Source organism: Halichoerus grypus, chromosome 14 (assembly GCF_964656455.1).
Source record: "Halichoerus grypus chromosome 14, mHalGry1.hap1.1, whole genome shotgun sequence".
Taxonomy (NCBI): Eukaryota; Metazoa; Chordata; class Mammalia; order Carnivora; family Phocidae; genus Halichoerus; species Halichoerus grypus.
In genome coordinates this window covers 51,012,474-51,031,645 of record NC_135725.1, presented here as the reverse complement: position 1 = coordinate 51,031,645, position 19,172 = coordinate 51,012,474, and the positions used below count along the sequence as shown (strand labels likewise).

Below are 19,172 nucleotides of genomic sequence, written 5' to 3'. Positions count from 1 at the left end.
TGTCTTGTTGTTGGTGTATAGGAATGCCATTGATTTCTGTGCATTGATTTTATATCCTGCCACTTTACTGAATTCCTGTATGAGTTCTAGCAGTTTTGGGGTGGAGTCTTTGGGGTTTTCCACATAAAGTATCATATCATCTGCAAAGAGTGAGAGTTTGACATCTTCTTTGCCGATTTGGATGCCTTTGATTTCTTTCTGTTGTCTGATTGCTGTGGCTTGGACTTCTAGTACTATGTTAAATAGCAGTGGTGATAGTGGACATCCCTGCCGTGTTCCTGACCTTAGGGGAAAGCTCTCAGTTTTTCCCCATTGAGAATGATATTTGCTGTAGGTTTTTCATAGATGGCTTTTATGATATTGAGGTATGTACCCTCTATGCCTATACTCTGAAGAGTTTTGATCAAGAAAGGATGCTGTACTTTGTCAAATGCTTTTTCTGCATCTATTGAGAGGATCATATGATTCTTGTTCTTTCTTTTGTTAATGTATTGTATCACGTTGATTGATTTGCGGATGTTGAACCAACCTTGCAGCCCAGGGATAAATCCCACTTGGTCGTGGTAAATAATCCTTTTAATGTACTGTTGGATCCTATTGGCTAGTATTTTGGTGAGAATTTTTGCATCCATGTTCATCAGGGATATTGGTCTGGAATTCTCCTTTTTGATGGGGTCTTTGTCTGGTTTTGGGATCAAGGTAATGGTGGCCTCATAAAACGAGTTTGGAAGTTTTCCTTCCATTCCTATTTTTTGGAACAGTTTCAGAAGAATAGGTATTAATTCTTCTTGAAATGTTTGGTAGAATTCCCCTGGGAAGCCATCTGGCCCTGGGCTTTTGTTTGTTGGGAGATTTTTGATGACTGCTTCAATTTCCTTAGTGGTTATAGGTCTGTTCAGGTTTTCTATTTCTTCCTGGTTCAGTTTTAGTAGTTGATACATCTCTAGGAATGCATCCATTTCTTCCAGGTTATCTAATTTGCTGGCATAGAATTGTTCATAATATGTTCTTATAATTGTTTGTATTTCTTTGGTGTTGGTTGTGATCTCTCCTCTTTCATTCATGATTTTGTTGATTTGGGTCCTTTCTCTTTTCTTTTTGATAAGTCTGGCCAGGGGTTTATCAATCTTGTAAATTCTTTCCAGGAACCAGCTCCTAGTGTCATTGATCTGTTCCACTGTTCTTTTGGTTTCTAGTTCATTGATTTCTGCTCTGATCTTTATTATTTCTCTTCTCCTGCTGGGTTTAGGCTTTATTTGCTGTTCTTTCTCCAGCTCCTTTAGGTGTGGGGTTAGGTTGTATACTTGAGATCTTTCTTGTTTCTTGAGAAAGGCTTGTATTGGTATATACTTTCCTCTTAGGACAGCCTTTGCTGCATCCCAAAGATTTTGAACAGTTGTGTTTCCATTTTCATTGGTTTCCATGAATTTTTTAAATTCTTCTTTAATTTCCTGGTTGACCCATTCTCTCTTTAGTAGGATGCTCTTTAGCCTCCATGTGTTTGAGTTCTTTCCGACTTTCCTCTTGTGATTGAGTTCTGGTTTCAAAGCATTGTAGTCTGAAAATAGGCAGGGAATGATCCCAGTCTTTTGGTACCAGTTGAGACCTGATTTATGACCTAGGATGTGATCGATTCTGGAGAATGTTCCATGGGCACTAGAGAAGAATAGTGTGTTCCGTTGCTTTGGGATGGAATGTTCTGAATATGTCTGTGAATTCCATTTGGTCCAGTGTGTCATTTAAAGCCTTTATTTCCTTGTTGATCTTTTGCTTAGATGATCTGTCCATTTCAGTGAGGGGGGTGTTAAAGTCCCTCACTATTATTGTAGTGTTGTCGATGTGTTTCTTTGCTTTTGTTATTAATTGGCTTATATAATTGGCTGCTCCCATGTTAGGGGCATAGATATTTACAATTGTTAGATCTTCTTGTTAGATAGACCCTTTAAGTAGGATATAATGTCCTTCCTCATCTCTTATTACAGTCTTTGGTTTAAAGTCTAATTTGTCTGATATAAGGATTGCCACCCCAGCTTTCTTTTGGTGTCCATTAGCATGGGAAATGGTTTTCCACCCCCCTCACTTTCAATCTGGGTGTGTCTTTGGGTCTAAAATGAGTCTCTTGCAGATGGCATATCAATGGGTCTTTTTTTTTAATCCAGTCTGATAGCCTGTGTGTTTTGATTGGGGCATTTAGCCCATTTACATTCAGGGTAACTATTGAAAGATAGGACTTTAGTGCCATTGTATTGCTTGTAAGGTGACTGGTACTGTATATTGTCTGTGTTCCTTTCTGGTCTATGTTACTTTTAGGCTCTCTCTTTGCTTAGAGGACCCCTTTCAAGATTTCTTGTAGGGCTGGTTTCGTGTTTGCAAATTCCTTTAGTTTTTGTTTGTCCTGGAAGCTTTTTATCTCCTTCTATTTTCAATGACAGCCGAGCTGGATATAGTATTCTTGGCTGTATATTTTTCTCATTTAGTGCTCTGAATATATCCTGCCAGTCCTTTCTGGCCTGCCAGGTCTCTGTGGATAGGTCTGTTGCCAATCTAATATTTCTACCATTTTAGGTTACGTATCTCTTGTCCCGAGCTGCCCTAAGGATTTTCTCTTTGTCTCTGAGACTCATAAGTTTTACTATTAGATGTCGGGGTGTTGACCTATTTTTATTGATTTTGAGAGGGGTTCTCTGTGCTTCCTGGATTTTGATGCCTGTTTCCTTCCCCAAATTAGGGAAGTTCTCTGCTATAATTTGCTCCAATATACCTTCTGCCCCTCTCTCTCTTTCTTCTTCTTCTGGGATCCCAATTATTCTAATGTTGTTTCGTCTTATGGTATCGCTTATCTCTCGAATTCTGCCCTTGTGATGCAGTAGTTGTTTATCTCTCTTTTTCTCAGCTTCTTTATTTTCCATCATTTGGTCTTCTATCTCACTGATTCTTTCTTCTGCCTCATTTATCCTAGCAGTTAGCGCCCCCATGTTTGATTGCACCTCATTAATAGCCTTTTTGATTTCGACTTGGCTAGATTTTAGTTCTTTTATTTCTCCAGAAAGGGTTTCTCTAATAACTTCCATGCTTTTTTCAAGCCCAGCTAGTATCTTTAAAGTGATGATTCTGAACTCTAGATCCGACATCGTACTAATGTCCGTATTGAGTAGGTCCCTGGCAGTCGGTACTACCTCTTGTTCTTTTTGTTGAGGTGATTTTTTCCATCTCATCATTTTGTCCAGAGGAGAATAGATTAATGAGAGAACAAAATGTTAATAGGGTAACAACGTCCCCAGAAAATATACTCTAAACAAATCAGAAATGTCCGGATGCCAGGGGAAAAGAAAGGGAAAGAAAGAAAAAAGAAAAAGAAAAAGATAAAAACGAACAAAAACAGAACAAAACAAAAAAAAAAAACCAGAATATGATCAAATATGATCAGGCTGGTGCATAGATCAGTGCCACACACTAGATTTTGGGTGTATTTTGGTCTGTTAGAAGAAAGTGCCTCTGAAAATTTTAAAGAAGGAAAAACTTATATATGGACAAAAATAAGTGTTGATATGATGAAGGGGTGGAATATGACTGTAAAGATGAAAATTATAAAAAATTTTATAAAAAGAATTGATAAGAAGTTGTTTGAAAAAGAAAGAAGAGGATTTAAAAAAAAAAGGAAAAAAAAGGGAGAGAATGTGATCAGGCAGGAGAGTAGAACAAAACCATACACTAGAGATTTAGGGTATATTTTGATCTGTTAGAAGAAACTATCTCAAAATTTTAAAGAGAGTACAACTTATATATATATGCCAAAAATAAGGATAACTACAATGAAGGGATAGAGTATGACTCTAAAAATGAAAAATAAAAATGTTTTTTAAAAAAGGGATTGATAAGATGTTGGTTGAAAAAGGGAAAAAGAAAAATTAAAAAAAAAAAAGACAGTTAAAAAAAAATCAACTTTGAAAGACTAAAGAATCATGGGGAAAAAGCCATGGATTCTATGTGCAGTATTCCCCTAGCGCTGGAGTTCTGCCGTTCTCATTGATCGGTAAACTTGGTCTTGGCTGGCTGTTCTCGTTGATCTTCTAGGGGACGGGCCCGTTGCCGTGGTTCCCAAATGTCTTTGCTGGAGGCGGAATTGCCCCGCCATTGCCCATCTGGGCTAAGTCATCTGCTCGGGTTTGCTCTCAGGAGCTTTTGTTCCAAGCTTTCCGTACAGCTTTGGAGGCCCAGAGTGAAAACGGCGGCCCCCAATCTCCGCCCCAGAGGAGCCGAGAACTCGGGGCCCCGCTCCTCAGTGAGCCCCCAGAGAAAAGCAGTCACTCACTCCCGTCTCCCCGGTGTCCGGCCGCACTCCGTGCTCACCCGGCCTGTGACCAAGCATTTCTATCTCTGGCACCCGACTCGGTGTGGAGTCTCCAAACCCAGCAAATCCCTGCAGTGTGCTCCCACACTGCTCCTCCCAGGGGAGGAAGGGGAGTCTCCCCGGATCTGCCACTTGTTGGGTCCCTGCTGGAGGAGCAGTGGCCCGACTGTGCCGTGGATCATGGTTTATGACAACCCCGAGCTGAGAGCCCGCGCCTTGGCTCCGTCTCTGCAGCCGGCTTCCCCGCTCCGATACCTGGGAGCTCTGCTGCACTCAGGCACCCCCAGTCTTTCTGTGACCCCGAGGGTCCTGAGACCACACTGTCCCCCGAGGGTTCCATCCCCCGCTTAACCACTGGAGTGACATCCCTCAGCGGAGCAGACTTCTAAATGTTCCGATTTTGTGCTCCGCGGCTCTATCACTTGCCAGAAGCGGCCAACAGAGGCCCCCTCCACCGCCGTCTATCCTCCTGAATATCGCCTCGGATTCACTTCTCCGCACGTCCTACCTTCCAAAAAGTGGTTGCTTTTCTGTTCAGAGAGTTGTTGCTATTCTTTTCTTCAATCTCCTGTTGAGTTCGTAGGTGTTCAGAATGGTTTGATCCCTATCCAGCTGAATTCCTGAGACCAGACGAAATCCAGGTCTCCTACTCCTCCGCCATCTTGCTCTAACCTCCTATACTTTGTTTTTTTGACTGCATAAAAACACCCAATTTCTTGATATTTTTGTTATCTTCCAATCCAATACCTATCTGATAGTTTCCCCTGTTTCCACCACTTAAGCTTGACTCCATGTGTCACATTTTAGTCACTCTCTTCCCATTGACCAGGAGGACCTTGATGTTCCTCCCAGCTTGACTAAAGTTATACAGCTTCCTGACTTTCCTTTTCTTAGAACATCTACATAAGAAAACTTATAATTCTAAATTCTTTTGGTGCCTCTTTGAGAGGTCAATTTTTAAAAATACCTCTTGCCTGCCTTTCTACCCAGTGATGACTATTTCCAGGACTTGGGAGCCATCCCTTTAAAATATAATCCTTAGAGGAGATAGTTCCCCTATCATCCAGTGGGAGGACAAATCCTAACTTCTTCCAGTACTTTGCTCTAAGATGTCAGTCTGTCTCCTGTTATGGAAATATGGAAAAGCAGACTTTTTCTTTGTGTACACCCAGTTAGCAAACACAGATAATCTAGGATCCCCCTTGCCTCAGAGGAGAGGAGTTCAGACTGAGCTCTGGTTTCTCTTTTCTTTATTGCAATGGCCTTGAATAAAGTCTTCCTTGCCTGTTTAATTTTGTCTAGTGCAATTTTTGCTTTGACACCATCAAGTTACTGATTTACCTTAACCTTCTGCTTTTCCACTTTCAAGTCAGTATTTGACCTTCTTTACTATTACATCTTGGTCGCTTTGTATGACTGTAGAGAATTAGACAGTCTTCTCCCATTTACATGGGAGTTTTCCCAAAATTTCACCACTCTCCTCCATCCAAATAGTTGTCAGCTGTGCTAATACTAGATATTCCCAATTATAAAAAGAACTTAGGTGGTATTTCAAATCAGTCTTCCTTATACATTGCTGCCATTGTGATCTCAAAAAGATGACTGTGATAGAGGTGTTCTATCATTCAACTCTGCCTATATCACAATCATTACCTTTCACCATGTCCTGCTGCGTAATGTAGGCTCCATCATACTGGATTGATGGACAATTGGTTAATGTTTCAGAGTGTTTTCTGTGTCCTTGACTTTACTGACACAGTTCTGTGCCCCCATGCATATACTCATTCACTCACTCATTCTTTCAAAGGTTTCTTTGAAACTCTTAGAAAATACACATTAAAGATCTCAAGTAAATTTTTCCTCTTGTATCTATTTGTGTCTGATGACCCTGTCCCCTTTTTCAAGATTCAGCTTAGTCCCTATTTCAAAAAGCATTTTTAACCCTCCCTGTCATCATGTAGAATTAACCTCTTTTTCCCTTCTTCCCAACTCAATTCTGTTTCATTCTTCTATCACAGAACATCAAACATTTTGGCGCTTTTAAAATACATATTTAAGGATCTAAAGGACCAGAAACCATTTTGATTCCAGCAAACAACTTTGTCCATTTTGACTGAATTTGAGTTATTTCTGTTTTTTTTTTTTTTTTTTTTTTAATTTAAATCCATTGGTTTGAATTTCTCTATTGGTTTAATGCTGGATACACAATATCTCTGACACATAATGCTCTCCAGTGCTTGGCTTTGATCCGTGATTAGTGACCTTATTGAATGATTTGTTTCGTATACAAAGACATGATACATATACTTCATAAGATAGTCTGTTGAGAAAAGTGTCCTTGAACCTGTAACAGTTATACTTTACAGAAACAATTACAGAAACTTATTTTCTAATCAGAGTACTTGGTACATGAATCATTCTGGAGAAATAAAATTTCCCAATAGCTTAGCACTTTAAATATCCAAACTTTAAAATGTTCTAGTGAAAGAAAATATTTTAGATGTTTATTATATATGACATTGATTTTAATTAGACTATATGGGGTAGAATTTAATATCTTTTAGTATTTTCTTTATCATATATGGTCATCATTTTGAACAGCCCACGATGTAAAGTGCTGGTGCTTTCAGAAGCAGCTTAGTGTTTTAGAACTGCAAGGCCAATGGCTGCTGTGTGTATAGCCTGCCCTTCGTAGACCTTCTCTATTTATATAATAAACTGCTTTTTGGAAGCCTGAAAACCATACATTCTGATTTATAAAAGTTTTATATAAAACAGTAGCAAGAGCACACTAGGTCAAGGCCTGAGGGAGTTGTTTTTAAAAGACATAAGGCACACTTCAACCAATAGAATTTCTGATAATGATATAGCCTGCCCAAAAGCCAAAAAGAAAAAAAAAAAGACTTATTTTATTATCATTATTTGGGATTACAGATAGTTGAGTTTTCTGGACAGTTGAACCCTAGGTAGGCAAATTTAATTTTGATGGGTTCTAACACGGTGATATTAACAACAAAACCAATTCCTTACCACAAAGTAATGTTTATATTAAGATTAGAGGGGCGTCTGGGTGGCTCAGTCAGTTAAGTGGCTGCCTTCGGCTCAGGTCATGATCCCAGGGTCCTGGGATCGAGCCCCACATCAGGCTCCCTGCTCCGCGGGAAGCCTGCTTCTCCCTCTGCCACTCCCCCTGCTTGTGTTCCCTCTCTCCCTGTGTCTCTCTCTGTCAAATAAATAAAATCTTGAAAAAAAAAAAAAAAGATTAGAAACCCCTTTTAGGGCTCTTTGAATCAAAACAGGTTAGGGATTATTATGTATGCAATTGGGATGATCAGAAGAAGGTATTTTAAAAGGATCATTGTATTTAACCTCCCCTGAACTTGTTAATAATACAAATTTGAAACCTGAACCTCAGTTTACGTATTTCACATGGGTCTTGGCAACCTTGGCAATATCCCTAATTTGATATTTTAAAAAGTATTTGCAATTTTGTCTTCATAAAACTGTGTTAGTTTGGAAAGTTGGAAATATTACACTACCACAATCTCTTATCAATTATCATATATTCAATATATCTGGGTTAGTGAAGAAAATGCTATAGTGGGTGGTATGGTCAATTTTATCCATTCCAAAATGTAAAATGAGCATAAGAAGGAATTGCTTGTTTCCAGACTTGTCATGAATGAATTGTGCATAATGCTAAGAAGGACATCCAACAAAAAAGCATTTCCTTAGGAGTACAGTTACATAATGAGATGGTTTCATGAGAGAATATATCTGAGTAAAGGGAGACTGATATGGATGGTGGGGGCTTGGGAACATTCCATAGAGGCTAATAGATTCTGTTCGTGTCATGAACACCTTCTGAAATTGGAGGAGTGTACTTGAAGGGAGGCATTCTGCTATGTGAAGTATTTTCACTGACAGGGGTCCCTAAGGACAAACAGTCTTTTGATGTGCTGTTATTGGTGAGAAGAGAATATTTGAATTAAAAAAAAAAAGGGGTGGATAGGGAAGGGATGGGATCAAAATGGCAGGTAAGACCAATCCATCTCCATCCCCCTCCCAATCTAAACACTGGAAAGGACATATGATATTGACATAATTGTGGACACAGCAATATATAAACATAAGCCTAAGGATGTAGTTACAAATACAAATGTCAGTATTGGAGCACAAGTGAACTGTCAATGGAGATATCCTAAAACAAATACTCATTTGTTATTCTCTATTCTTCTCCATACCCTGTCCCACCTGTAGACCTAAGGAATAACTAATCTACTTTCTCTTTTGATTTGTCTTTTTTTGGACATTTCATATATCTCTGAACTATTTTTGCAACTCTTTTTGTGGTTTAAAATTACCTCAAGATAAAAAAGCAGTATTTACTTTTCTATCATGTTTTTGGGTATATATTTTTGTGACTAATTTGTTCTTGTGTTTAACATAAAACATTAACTATGTCACATAACTATTATAAAAAAAGAAGATGCAGAGATATATATGAATGTCTAGTGCCTCTGGATATATAAAACCCAAATTTTCTCTTTCAGGAGTCAGTATTTTATGCACTATTCTGCTTTGCCACATAATGCACAGGCCTTGTCTTATTTATCTCTATATTTGCTCCTGTGGGTAGCAGAGTTTCTGGCATACATTAGGTAATTAATAGATCTTTGTTGAATAAATACTAGTATATATGCATATGTAAATAATGAATAAGTGAATTAATAATTTCAGTTATATCAGTATAATATATTGACTTAATTGGCTTTCATAAACAGTTTTTCTTATGGTCTTTTAAAAATCATTTCAACATCTTCTGTTCTTTATATTTCTGGTAATCAAAACATCTTAAATTTTAATTCTGGTTCTTGCCTTTACTGTCTTGATAAAATTGTCTTGTCTTATAGATTAGCCTCAGTGAGTTTACCTAACCATGACAAAGATACTATATTCCTATACTACTTCACATCATTGTTGTGCAGATCTTGTGTAATGATGTACTTTCAAAAGAATCATACAAGGAATTATTATATAAAGACCTGTAAATTGGGAGACATGTTTTCATATGATGGTATGAAATGTTTTTAAACATTGTTAATGCATTCCTATATGAATCTGCTCAGAGTACATGGCAGTAATAAACAGTTGAATTTTCTTGAGTAATATAAAACCATTTTCAGACTTATCTGACTAACCCAGATGGGTCCTAAAAGAAGATTCTTGCCATAGAAGAGTTTTCATTTGCACATGTGAGTTCCCATTGATGTCAAAGCAAATATCAACCAAGAAAAGAAGCTCTTAAACTATCTAACTGCTCAGATGTGTGACACAGGATTCACAGGGAAGAAGGATAAAATAAAATATAAAAATAGGTCTCACAGTGTCTTAGAAACGAGTAGATATATGTAAAAAAAAAAAAAAATTCTCCAAGAAAAATGGCCTTCTGACATGAAACAGAATTAAAAGTATAGGAAGAAAAGTAAAGGAACAACAATAAAGATAAGTCCGTTTAACTATAATTGCTATCAAAAATATATATGAGGAACAGAATAGGAAGTTTTTGCATAGTTTTAATCACACAACAAATCAATTCAGCCAGTGTTAGAGTTATTAAGGGTTCCCAGAAAGGAAGGACAAGGCAAGCATCGAAGAAGATGGCCTAGGGTACCAAAAATTCTCCATATTAAAATGACTCAGGGGCTCTTGGGTGGCTCAGTCAGTTAAGCATCTGCCTTCAGCTCGGGTCATGATCCCAGGGTCCTGGGATTGAGCCCATGTCAGGCTCCCTGCTCAGTGGGAGCCTGCTTCACCCTTTCTCTGCTGCTCCCCCTGCTTGTGCTCTCTCTCTCGTTCTCTCTTGCTCTCTCTCAAATAAATAAAATCTTTAAGAAAAATAAAATCTCTCAACAGTACTGAGGGTTCTAGAGGGGAGGGGGCTGGGGGGTGGGTTAGCCTGGTGATGGGTATTAAAGAGGGCGCGTACTGAATGGAGCATTGGGTGTTATACGCAAACAATGAATCGTGGAACACTACATCCAAAACTAATGATGTAATGTATGGTGATTAACATAACATAATAATAAAAAAAAAAGGCCTAAATTATTATGGGCCTACCTTAATTTCAGTGTATTCCAAATGAGAACATGGATGAGGCAACAAGAGGGAAGGAAACAAAAGGAAGTGGTCTATTTTTAATATCATGTAAGGTTATTATGATCACGTTGTCAAACCATCTACCGAAGCTTGAAAACCTCTTGGGTACTTCACAACTGTTGTCCTCAATGAGAAAGTCAGTGTTGCTCATCAATAACGTGTTTACTGGGCACCTGGGTGGCTCAGTTGGTTAAGCGACTGCCTTCGGCTCAGGTCATGATCCTGGAGTCCCGGAATCGAGTCCCACATGGGGCTCCCTGCTCAGCAGGGAGTCTGCTTCTCCCTCTGACCCTCCTCCCTCTCATGCTCTCTGTCTCTCATTCTCTCTCTCACAAATAAATAAAATTAAAAAAAAATATATAACGTGTTTACTAATATACATTGTATATTAGCATCTGCTCGTGGTGGCTTCAGAATATTGAGTAAGGAAGTGGCTTGGAGGAGGCGGCCTTCCAGTTGGAAGGATTTGTCGAGAAGAACTTTGTCTTGAAACCATATTGGCATAGTAGTCATGTTTTTATTTAGAGGGGATGTTTATTTTGAGTGACTTTGGATACCTGATATAGACATAGAGGCCACAAACTCTGACCACCATCAAGACAGTCATTGCTGTTAATAATACAAAAAGTTGAGAAGAAATAGTAATGGAAAGTAGTAAGATAACTGTAGAAGACCATGTATGAGGGAGTGATGGATCATTGAATATAAGCATTCTGTGCTAAAAAAGAATTGAGAGCTAAGAGATCCCTAGGCGGATGAGGGCAATCTAGGGATTGCCCTAAGAAGGGCTTCAATTAGGGGTTAAAGCTTAGGTTGGATTGGAAGAAGTAGAAGAAGGAGGACTTCTTAGGCATCAGATTTTGGAGAAAAAGTATTTTGAGAGAAGTCCCCCAATCCCTTCAACTGCCACATAGTAGGAAGTGTACCACTTATCTAGATATGGGGCTCTGCTCAAGTCTTTGAATTCCAGAGATCTGCATCCATGGTGCTTGAATGTTGCTCTAGTTCTTTGCAGGATGGAGGACCTTGTGGACCCCTAAAGTTCAAAAACGTGTGTGTGTGTGATTGTATTATCTAGCATGTATAGTTTAGTACAGAAATGACAGCTTTTGTCTCATTTATCAGATCTGGTCCAATAGATTGTTAGTGACTTTCCTGGAGTATTCTCTGGGCCATGGCCTAATTCGGCAAGAGAAACATGCCTAGATGTTATGATTCATGCCCCAAGAACAGATGGAGACAGTGGACAATAATTATATATATTCCAGAACCCAGATATAATACAACATGGCACTTTAAAGTGAGGAATTTGATTGAAAATTCTAACTCCACCACTTTTACCTGAGTTACCCTTTGTATAATCATCAGCCATTTTTGACCAAAGATTCTGCATTAGTGAAATTAGTTTACTAATTACATTATAGAATTTCTGTAAAAATTAAATGAGATCATAAGTACTGAGCCTTGAGTAGCACCTGAAGTATAGTAGCATCAAGCATGTATTAGCTTTCTTTCTAATTTTTAGCAGGTACATTGCAGAGGCCGTTAAAGAGAACATGAAACTCTCTATGCCAAGATGTGACATATATAAACAGTGTAAATAGGGTAAATATAAGCATTATGGGAAATAGCTATCATTGTCTCCTATGAAATGGCCTTTTGCATTTATCAGAGATAAATCACTAGGCAAGCGTATCATTCATCTGACTGTGATTTTTTTATGATATATACAAGACCTACAGATCAATTTCAGGGCTGGTCAGTTTACCATAAGTCTGATGTGATATTGCCAAAATGTCACAGCATGTTTTTATTTGAACATACTAAATATTTCCTGCTTTTCCTTCACCTCATTGAACTTCCACAATTCATCAAATATCATCAGTTTTCTCAGTCTCCTGAAGAACTGTTTAGTTTTTAAGTTAAGGTTTCAGTCTGAAATTGTGCTCTGCCCTTCTCATGATTTAATGATTGGCCTTGGGAAATACACTTGGTACTCATGGACTTGATTTCCCTGTCTGTAATATAGTGTCCATATTTGCCCACCACAGCATTAGACTTATAAAAGATTAACAGCCTAAAATATCTTCAGAATATTGTGGACTGTTCTTTGTCATTGACATTATCTTCTTTAGGGGCCTTGCATTTTAATTTCATAGCTGGATTTTAGTGCCTATTACTAACAAGACCCAGTAAATTTAAAAATTAAAAAATAAATAAGCAAACATCTAAAATAAACCGCTGAAATGTCTGGAATACTGTTGTATTTATATAGTGATTAAAAGTGAGCAAACCAGTTTATTTTAGTTTCCAGGTTTGTCTTTTTCTTTTTTTTCCAAGTGAACTGTAAATCTATGATTGCTTTTGTTTCTTTGAAATTTGGGGTTGTAACAATAGTACTCTCAGCTTTCTAATCTTGGATAGGGATTATTTTGAATGTTCTTTAGTTTTTCCTACATTCTCTAGAGGAGCTCAGTGAATGTTCAGTAATTATGACTTTCAATAGCTAAGAGCCTAAGTCATTTGAGGAGCTAGGATATTGGGAAGAGAGCCAGAGGAAGGGAGAGAGCTATGGATTGATTTAACCATAAAAAAAAAAAAAATGCTAATTCCGGTGTATAAATGGGAGATAGATAACACTCCCATAGCTTCCAGTACTTCATATATAAAAATAGGGAGAAGATTTCTTTTGATGGCTGAAGTGACCATTTCTAAAAGAAGAACAATAGTAGGTTTTTGGTAGAGGAAAAGAGTTGCTCTGTGGTAGACATTGGAAAAGAGATTCCTCCTTGGTGAAATGAAAGTGCTCTCACTACCATCTGGGATTCAGAGTAAGATAGGAGGATTTTTTAGAAGTCCATCTTTTCTGAGAGACCTACAGTTATCTGAAGAGCTGATAGAGCACACAAACTTTCATGGGCTGAAACCTAAGGCTTCTAAAAGTCGTATGATTTGTAGATAAACTCAAATGGAAAGCTCCTGAACATCAGCTTTTGTGAAGAAAAGGTACAGGATACTCAATGAGGAAATTACCAATTTAATATACCAATCATTGAATTTATATCCTATTAATTATACTTCCTAATATCACTTGGCACCAAAAACTGCTGGTAAGATGTAGTTATAGGGGGTAGGGGAGAACTACCTTATTTAGTTTAATAACTATCTCTCAGGTGTAATTCAAACCAAACAAAGGGGTACAAAGGTAAAAATATACATACATATGACTTCAAGAGTCATCAGAGATGTTATATTCAAATAGGATTCTCTGGTGGTTTTAGAGGTAATTTTATTTTCTGAGTGCTAGAGTGTTGATTTCCAGAAGGTAGGAACCATTGTTCACATGCTTCTACGTTCCCTGTGATGCCTTACTGTTGGGTATGTCATGGTTGATGATCAGTGAATACTTAGTAATTGATAGATTAGTTCTTCATTCTCTTTAACCTAAGCCTCTGTTTTCCTCCTCATTTAGATTCAGATACTGAATTCCTGGCATCTCCTCAGGACGTTCCACTTGACTTTACCTGGAAATGGAGGAACGCTTGCAAAGAGGTAAAGCTCTACACTTGTGTTTTGCTGTGCTGACTTTAGGAGCTGGATGGGTTCACAAGAACATGGACACATACTGATTGAATATTTGAATAGAGGTATCCACCAGATCATAAGGTATTTCTTTCTGGTTTTAAAGATAAGGAAACTGCAGCTAGAGAGAGTAGAGGATTTGTGGTAGTTGGCAGATGTTCTATATGCCTCAGTGTTCTATAATTTTAGCATTGATTTTCTTTTTGGCAATTCTGTCTTCAATTCAGGAGCAATTTGAGGCTCTTAAGATTGCAATGAGTCATAATTTAAATTGCACTATATAACTACATATGTCATTTAAGGTACCTAAGCTTTGTCAGCACTCCTCTGTCCTATCTGTAAAATGGGAGAGATCATCTTAATCCTTTAACCAGTTTGAATCTCCAGTTGGAAGATGTGAAACATCCTTATTATTCCAAAAGGAAAGCACAGGGTGCTTTCTGCTAAGTGTTAAAAGCAGGCTTTGGAGGGGGTGGTCATCCTTCAAACCAATAGCATGTCTTTGTAAACGGACCTCCTACTGAATCAAAGATTGTGTGGGTGAGGTATGATGAGAGCCTCCTTCAATTTCCTCCTGTGCTGCCAACTATTTAGTCTGAGGCTGTTTGCACTTCCTTGGATATAAATGATTTTATCTCCATTGCTGACAATGTTGAATTCAATGTCCTTCTTTTTGATACAGTATTTGCTGAAGAAATTGTATTGATTTACAGAGTCTCTCTTCTGTAATTCCCCTAACATCTCAAGGCCTTTTAGGTTAACCAGTTTCTTTCAAACACCCTTCAAGACAAAAACATATTGGTTTTCAAAATCTCAGCAGGATCTGGCAATGCGGGAATCAGTGTTGGCCTTAGTAATTAATAATTTAAGTTTATATAGCTATCTTTACAAATACAGTTCTAGCAGCATTTAACTTTTTATACCTCTATTTTTTTTAACCACCAATAGTTCTACTTTTTTCATGATGTATTTTCTTCAGATGTATAGGTGAAAGCAATGATTTATTTGTCTGAAGTAAGGAAGAAGCAAGGGAAATTAACTCCCTCCACCCACTCCCCCTTTAGACAATCAATAATTCCTGTTCTCATCCAGGTTTTAATCATTGCCTGTCTGGATTATTGCAGACTTCTTCTTGGTCTTCCTATCTATGACCTCCCTTCTCACTAGAGACTTCAAAAACTTTGGCTAAATTCATCTTGCTCTCCCCAAAATCATATTACTAGTCTTCAAGTGTCTTTCTCACTTTTGGAGTTAAGTTTGAATTTCTTGATTGTGGTCAACCTAGTGGAAACCAATTTAATTTTCTTCTACCCTGAAGTCAGAGTGCTTTTTAGTTCATCCATTTTCTGTAAGTCGTCAAAAGTTCTTTAAGAGAGTTTTCCAGATGGTTTGTTGAATGTGAGAAGTGACTTTTCAATCATATTCTGTTGGTAAAATGTGACTCTTAAGTGTGAGTTTAGCCCAGAAACTATATAATAGCCTTTCACTGTGTACATACTATTGCCAAGAATGCCAGCAACTCTGAGTAAGCATCTTAGCAGTATTGTAGGATGCTTTTTCACATTTGTCATTCAAATTGGCATAACTCATGTGCTTATGATGACAGCTTGCTCTCTATAATATATTCACCAAAGCTGCATTGTTTTGAATTTAAGCATCTTTTCCCCTGCTTTATGCTCTTCTGGGAATACTTTTGCATAATATCACTTTGCTCAAAAACAAGGGGCAGGGTTATAGGTGACTCGAAATATGAATTAGGAAAGGTAGGAATGGAAGAAAGGACAGAAGTGATGAGTCATATACCAGATACTCAGGAGCTGCCCTTGCAGGTGATGGGCGACCATCTAGAATCTTACAGACTCTACCAGGCTTGTTCTGAGCTATTTGACCTACACCCACTGATATTTCCTCTAAGTTTTATTGATGAAACTACCTTTTTTGTGCTTTCAATTCAGTTCGTTTAATTAACAAATATGTAACAAGGTAGTAGTACCACGTTCCTCACATTATCCTGAGAACTGGACTTGGAGTGATGAACAAGGCAGGTAGACTTCTCTAATGGTGCTTGCTTTCTAGAGAAAGTTGGGAGTGGGATTGAAACAGAATATAAACATGTAAAATAACAAACATACATGTTGACTCAGATTGTGCTAAATGCAAGGGAGGGAATAAAAATAAAGGAGGGTGTGCATCACAGAGTGGCAGCAGAGATCTCCCTTAGGTCATGTAGACAGAGGAGGCCGCTATGAATGGGAGAACTTTCAGCCAAAATCTGAGTGATGAAGGGTCTTCTGTGTGAAGAGTTGGAGGCAAAGCATTTCAGGCAGAGGGAGAAGAGAGCCAAAGGGCCCAATCAAGCAGGGGCAGGTGGGGAAGTTCAGGTATTTGGGCCACTGAAAGGAGTCTGGTTTTAGGTGCAGTTGGAAGAATGTCAACAGAAGACCCTGGTAATCTGATTTCCATTTTAAAGAGATGACTCTGGAAGATGTATGGAGAATGAATTCTAGGAGAACAAGAGTAAAATCAGTGTGTGCTTTTCCTCATCCATTGCTAAAACTTGACACCATGCCTAAACTATTGAACTGACTCTCCCCATATTCATCAAGAGTTCAATTAATTCCTTTTAATTCCAAATATTGCAGGATATTGTACAGTTTCTCACGTGAGTGGAGGTTTTCAAACCCCTACCATGGGTGTTTGTTAATTAAGAGTCATGAGGTGGCTGGGGTGGCCTTGGAGGCTTCTTGCTTTTATCTGTTTTATTTACTTAGGCTTTCCTCTGCTTATGGTTTGGGTACACAGAAGTTTGTGATTAAAATTTGTTTGGAAACCACTGGTGTTAAGATATTGTGTATGGCCCCATACCTGGGTATCTTTTTTTCTTTTTTCTTTTTTTTAAAGATTTTATTTATTTATTTGACAGAGAGAGACACAGCGAGAGAGGGAACACAAGCAGGGGGAGTGGGAGAGGGAGAAGCAGGCCTCCCGCTGAGCAGGGAGCCCGATGCGGGGCTCGATCCCAGGACCCTGAGATCATGACCTGAGCCGAAGGCAGACGCTTAACGACTGAGCCACCCAGGCGCCCCCATACCTGGGTATCTTTTAAAGCTCATCTCTTGGCGCTCACTCCCTGGCACCTCATGCTCAGTCCCCTCCTCTACACACAATTATATAGAGTCCACAGAATGTAACTTCCAATTTGGTACTTCTCTGCTTTGTACTTTCTGTTCTAGCTGGTTGGAATGTCTTCTCATTGGCAAATGCCTTTTCAGCCATTAAAACTCAGTGAAAACCTTTCTTTTATTCTCGTTCTTAGTTTGTTCCCACGTAACACTTTGCAAGAATCATTGTACTAGAACTTATCTCTTTATATTCCAATATTTTATTATTTACATTTGTGTCCAAGTTTTATGCAGTTTCTTGATGATAGGAGCTATGTCTTGTTCACTTTTCCATTTCCATTGCCTTTAATAGTACCTAACACTTAGGAGCTGAAAAATATCATTGAATGAAATAATCATTTGTTTAGTATCTAAGTGTATAAAAGATCAATCACTTAAGCATGTTTAAGCCATTTAGTGACTTTATACCATCAAAGTGATAATACTTGTTAACATTGGAATATTTATTTTTAAAGCCTGGGACCATACATAGAAGAAATGCAATGATAGGGACTATAAACAGGCCAAAATTTTGAAGTAACAGTGAGGGTTACTGGTAGAAAATGCAAGCACTTAAAATTTAAAGGCTAAGGCTGTTATTGTCATTCCTGAGTAAAGGCCTCCATCCCAACTTATGGACCTATTTAGACAAACAAAAGGGAGTTAGGGTTTGGCTTTTAATTGTATCCTTATCACTGTACCTACTGCATCTGTTAAGCTTGACAAATATCAACTAAGAAATAAGTTTCAGCAAAGAAGTGTAAGACTTGTACATTGAAAGCTACAAAACATTGTTGAAAGAAATTGATGACCTAAATATATGGGAAGATATCCATTGATCATGGAGTAGAAAGATTTATACTGCTAACATGAAAATACTTCCCATATTGATATACAGATTTAATGTAATCCCTATCAAAATTCCAAAACCCTTTTTTTAGAGATGGAAAAGCTATCTCAAAATGCATATAGAACTGCAAAAGACCCAGAATAGTCAAAACAATTTTGCAAAACAAGAGTAAAGTTGGAGGACTTACACTTCTCAATTTTAAAACTTAATGCAAAGCTGTAGTGATCAAAACGGTACTGGTATAGGATAGACATGTAATCAATAGAATAGAATTGAATGTCCAAAAATAAGTCCATATATCTCTGATCAGTTGGTTTTCCTCAAGGATGTGAAAGCCCTTCAGTGGAGAAAGAATTATCTTTTCAACAAATGGTGCTTGGACAACCACATGCAAAGGAATTAAGTTGGACCCAAACCTTACATTGTATACAAAAATTAACTCAAACTGGATCAAAGACCTAAATCCTAGAGCTAAAACTATAACACTCTTAGAGGAAAACAGGGTTAAATCTTGGTGAGGTTGGATATGGAAATGCATTTTTAGATAGGACATCAAAATTACAAACAACAAAAGAAAAAAAATAGATTTTACTTCATCCAAATTAAGAACATTTGTACATCAAAGAAACTTTTCACTATCAAAGTGAAAAGACAACCTGCAGAATGGGAGAGAATATTTGCAAACTATATATCTGATAATGGTTTAATATCTACAATATAGAAAGATATCCTAAAACTCAACAAAAAGGCAGTCCAATTTTTGAAATGGGCAAAGGACTTAAATGTACATTTCCCCAAAGAACATATACAAATGGCCAATTAACAATGAAAGGTGCTCCATGTCATTACTCATTTGGGAAATGCAAACAAAACTACAGTGAGATGCCAATTCCTACCCTCTAACATGGTTATAATTAAAAAGAAAAAAAAAGGAAAGGGAAATAAATGTGAGTGATGATGTGGAGAAATTAGAATCTTCATACATTGTTAGTGGGTATATAAAATGGTAACGGTTGCTCTAGACAACAGTGTGTCTCCTCAAAAAGTTAAACATAATTATTGTAAGAAT

At 37.8% G+C, this 19,172-nt stretch overlaps 1 long non-coding RNA gene across 1 annotated transcript in view; it reads left to right on the top strand.

Moving 5' to 3' along the window:
• The first annotated feature begins 13,972 nt into the window (after positions 1-13,972).
• The window catches only part of LOC144380060 (uncharacterized), a 394,589-nt gene continuing 389,389 nt past the window's right edge, over positions 13,973-19,172 (top strand). The window contains exon 1 of the long non-coding RNA XR_013443810.1: positions 13,973-14,062. This is a non-coding gene — a long non-coding RNA (uncharacterized LOC144380060). The remainder of the gene's footprint in view (positions 14,063-19,172) is intronic.